At 34.6% G+C, this 5,000-nt stretch overlaps 2 protein-coding genes across 3 annotated transcripts in view; both read left to right on the top strand.

The window, feature by feature from the left end:
• The window catches only part of LOC137997680 (NACHT, LRR and PYD domains-containing protein 12-like), a 184,383-nt gene that overhangs the window by 293 nt on the left and 179,090 nt on the right, over positions 1–5,000 (top strand). Inside the window, exons 1-2 of the mRNA XM_068843818.1 lie at positions 1–2; positions 419–502. The exon at positions 1–2 is cut by the window's left edge and continues 293 nt beyond it. The gene's annotated coding sequence lies outside the window, so the exon portion shown is untranslated. The remainder of the gene's footprint in view (positions 3–418; positions 503–5,000) is intronic.
• The window catches only part of LOC137997682 (protein NLRC3-like), a 173,339-nt gene that overhangs the window by 144,143 nt on the left and 24,196 nt on the right, over positions 1–5,000 (top strand). The gene's annotated exons all lie outside the window — the stretch shown is intronic.

Here is a 5,000-nt window from a genome sequence, read left to right as displayed (position 1 = left end):
AGGTAAGCTTGCTTAACTAACAAATTTCCACTTCTTAAGCGGTGTAGCGGTCCGTTTATTTCGTTGTTTTAATATGGCTTTAGAGTACATGTATACATGTATATTCAATGAATCTGCGTGTAAATATGTTGTTGTTCGAGATACATGTAGGCTTCCTTCACCATTGTTTCAAGCAACTGTTTTCCCAAATTGAGAAATATTGTGACAATATACGCCTTTGTACGGAGAAAGCGAAGTTAATGGTTAAATTGAATGTAATGCCATGGATATGATATGGCTGGGCTGGAGACAGCACAAATTGAACATAAGAAATGCCGAAGTACTAATCTGCTCTGACTCACAAGCTGGACACTTTGAAGTGAATAATTTTCTTGGCTTGAGTTAGACTTGTTTATTACCAAGTGTGTGGGTTTTTCAGGGTTGTTTTGGCTTAAAAGAAATGGAGTGAACAGAAGACAGCATTCCCACCAATTGTAGTTCATCGACGTAGCTGAGAATTTAGGTGAGTTCATAAATGTCTTCTCGTACAACCTCTTCCGCTCTTTAAATACCATTAGCGAATCTCGATCTTGCTTTAAATGAAATGTTCCACTACCGACTTCCATGCTGAGCACAGACTGACTTTAGGCATTTCATTTCCTATGTTGTACTGACTTACATGTGCGTACAGCATTTATCTGACACATTCATGCCATTTATTGGAGTAAAGATGATAAGCTTGATAAAAATCATGCATTAATTGGTTGAACGATAAACTGACTGAATTTTCACTGCAAAGTAAATGCACCATGAGTGCCTCAATACCCCCTCCCCCAACCCCATCTCTGCAAATGGGTAAAATAAGCCTTTGTGGGGATGGGGAGTTCTGATACATGTATCAAGATTTACCTCACACAACAAAAGATAAAAAGCCCTTTTTGTTATGGACAAGGAAGTTATATGATTCTTTCTGAGATTCTAGCCTCACAGGAAAGACCCTAGTCGCAGTCTTCCACCTTTTTAGTTATGGACACCAAAAGAACGTGTTCCAAATGGAGCTACATGTACCTTAATCTTAATGTCCATAATTGTTTGCGTCCACAAAGATTGCCATGGCACTATGAGTTCATGGCTTTTTCTGTAAGTTCTGGTCCACAAGTGTAGAAAACGGGGATTACCCTAAACTCTTTGTCCATGATTGTAGATTTAATTTGTGATGTAACTACCCTACCCTAGACATCTGTAAAGCAATATCATAGGTTGTTAAAACACATGCTTAATCCCGAGCAGACTGCCTTGTGTTTTAATGATATTGTGTCAGTTACTGAGAAGTTTTTCTTTTTGAATTTGAATTGAACACTTCACCCTGACATTATTTTTGTCTTGCAACACTGGCTGCCAACCATTTGTTATGTAAAATCCAAAATTCCATTCTTCTATAAAAACAGATTTAGTACTTTGTGAAGTATGTGTGCACGACCTTTCTTAAATTTTATTGAACTATATATTTTGCTCTTGGTGGCTCTCCGTAGTAGTAACAGTCTCGCTGATTTTTTAAAGCAAAATTTTGAATTAGAATTCTGCAACTTACATACATAATTTATGAATTGACCATGACATCTTAAAGGTGGATGCTATATTTCTTGTCTCTGCTGTAGTGATGAAATCTCTAACACCCTATTTTTGATTTTGTTTTCTTGAAAGGAGGGAGCGTTTTAACTGAAGATGTGATTTCCAGACTTTTCTGAATAATATTATTCTTACTAAGATTCTTACTAAGATCTTATCTTACTTCTTATTTAAGATTCTTACAAGATTCTTACAAGATTCTTACAAGAATCTTACAAGATTCTTACAAGATTCTTACACGATCTTACAAGATCTTACCAAGAACTTACCAAGATCTTTTAAAGATCTTACAAAGATCTTACCAAGATCTTACCAAGGTCTTACCAGATCTTACCAAGATCTTACAAGATCTTACTAAGATTCTTGTAAGATCTTACCAGATCTTACCAAGTTTCTCGTAAGATCTTACAAGATCTTACCAATATTCTTGTAAGATCTTACAAGATCTTACCACGATCCTTGTAAGATCTTTCCAGATCTTACCAAGATTCTCACAAGATCTTAATATGAGATCTTATCAAGATGTTTCTCATATTCTGCTAAAAAACATTACCAAAATAGAAACAGTAGAAAAAACTTTAGAATAACATTTTATTAAAACAGAAATCCTATTTTTATTACAAAGCAATGAACTATTTATACAACTTTGAAACTGAAAACAAGGACACTACTACATTGTTCCCGAGTAAAGTTAAAGCGTGATGCACCTCTTAGCAACATAATGATGGTATTCCAAATTTTGATTAATGGAAAAAAATTACCACTTATTTTACTAAAAAATATGAAGGTAAGATAAAATATTATTTGAAAGAGACTACTTCAAATGCATAATTCAAAAAGCTGCAACATATTATTGTTACCCTTGTAGAACCAGACACTACGTGTAATCTAGTATGTAAATCCTATGTAACAACCATACACGTACATGTATGTAAATGGTATGTTATGATACACATACGTAACTTCGATAAAAGGCCTTATTCAATACCTATGTTATACATATGCCTCATCTATATATTTTGAAAGCCTGGAAATACTATGTTTTAGCTAGTCAAATGGAACCTTTACAGTACATAGCATATGTAAAGGCTATGTTATGGTTTTTGTGTCCAAAAATAAAATAGTTTCAACATAGTTGCTACATATTAGATTCGAAACAGAAAATACACAACACATAATAGTGTATACATAGTTACATACAACACTTACATAGTGATAACATAGGTTGTAAATAGGCTACAAATAGCCTCTACATAGCTGTAAAAAACTGGAAATAGGACAAACATAACTGTTTCGTAGCATTTACATTATAGTGTAAATGGAATCTACCTACTAACTGAAATTGAGGGTCCATAGCAAAAATTGCATGTACATAGCACTTACATAGAACTACTATAGGATGTAAATACGCTTTGACTAGCCTCTAAACATTTATGGAATAGTATTGTAATAGGAATTACACATCTCGTGCCTAATGCTTGCATTTGAACAAGGTCAGAAAAATCAAGAAAAATAGTTTGAACTCACTGAGAAATAGAAGTACCAGTGCACACATGGAACACAAGAAACAAGGTTATCATATCCTGCTCCTGTAAAATAATATTCCAGCAAATCAGAAATGTGCTAGAAACTACAAAAAATCCATTGTAGTCAAGCTATTAACAGTTACTACCATAGCTCACAGACAAAAAAAATAGACTACAGATTTCAAAGCAGTTACATTTTTTTATTGCATGAACCTAAACATTTAACTCATGCCAAAATCTTTGGATTGGGTTCTTGTTTTAAATTTAAAAACAAAAAAAGCTTTAAAACATTTCAGATAAACCACAGAACTATAACAAGTCTGCAAGGAGAGATCCCCAAATACATCAAACCATAACTGGTTGAGGAGGCAGAATTGGCTGCTAACCATTTTTGTCTGCTGTAAAGGACCTTTCCCTGCTGTCCCATCAAATAATTTTTTGCAGATGTGTCTCTTTATACTCTTTCATGGCAACTAAAAAAAATACAGTAAATATACTTCAATCACTGATCATTACAATTAAAGTGTGTGAAGAGTAGACTCATAAATTTGGGTCTCTACTTACAAACGTCCATAATAGCTTTCTCAGGCATTTTCTGCATTGATTATGATAGTTAGAGTGACAGAAATTAGCATTTTTACGACAAGGAATCAGTTGTCAATCGTACACATGTAACTTGCCGTATGAAAATTTTTTTTCCAAATCATTTGCTTCACCATTTGATCTAACTTCATTATTCTGGTTAAAGCTTTACCACTTTTTACAGGGCTATAGCATTTAAGCCAAATTGAGTCTCCTTGCTTCACAAATTGACTCGAAGGTGTGAAAATGTGAATTCTTCATGCATGTAAATCGTTCCTCATTTTGAAGACAATAAGCCATCAAATCAAATGTTATTCGCTTAAAGTTAATGCTTACCTCTTTACTTGAGTTGTTGTAAGCATTTCCTTGCCTGGATCAGCATTTAAAGAGTAAAACTAACAAAAAAATCGTCACCACAAAAGCGTGTCAGATCGTAGGTACAAACGTTTTGAATAAAACCGCCCCAAACCTGGAAGAGCTGGACTGGTTACCGCTGACTGCTGACCAAAACGAAAAGGACTCACTAGTTTCCAGTCCGGTCTCTCACGTGTTATCCAAGATGGCAGAGGATGACAATCTTTCTAAGGATTCATTTTAAATGAGAAAGATTCGAAAGATACTGGAGTTTATTGAAAGGATTAAGTGCTGACTTGGAGTGTGTAATTTTCAAGAGTAATACATCATGTTCCTTTTGGAATAAGGCCGATTAGACTCAGAGAGCATCAAACAAGGTAATCCGTTGATTTGTATTTCTCACAATCTATTGAATATATCGGAATAAAAGCTTTCTTTTTCATTTCTCCGTGTACAGAGTGATTTTTTGGGGGTATCCTGCATGAACCCTTTCATTACAAGAAGCTGTCCAAGTTTCAGAACATTCTTGATTCTCCATTTAATGTTCAGCCCAACTCAGATCACCTGGTTTCCTACAGGATGACCAAAGATCATGTCATCTTCCATAGCACAATGTATCCTAGAAAGGGAAATTCATGTAGCTACCTCGTGGAATTCAATTCAAATGGGATGACTGTATATGGAAAAGTAGTTTGTTACATTGTATGTGAAAATGTGGCATATGCATTACTTGAAGAACACAAGAAAACTGGCGGAAATTGCCTGCCAAGATCAACCTTTACCTCAAGATCCAGTTTTAAAGGATATTGTGGAGAGAAATTTGATAGGTGAAAATTACCTTGAAGTTGAAGAAGATGGTGAACTATTAATCGTCAGTTGTCATCAAATTGTAAATAGATGTCTTTTTGTTAAAGCAAGGGAAGCTAGAGG

The sequence above is a fragment of the Montipora foliosa genome, chromosome 3, assembly GCF_036669935.1.
Source record: "Montipora foliosa isolate CH-2021 chromosome 3, ASM3666993v2, whole genome shotgun sequence".
Classification (NCBI taxonomy): domain Eukaryota; kingdom Metazoa; phylum Cnidaria; class Anthozoa; order Scleractinia; family Acroporidae; genus Montipora; species Montipora foliosa.
This window is presented reverse-complemented; position numbering and strand designations above follow the sequence as displayed.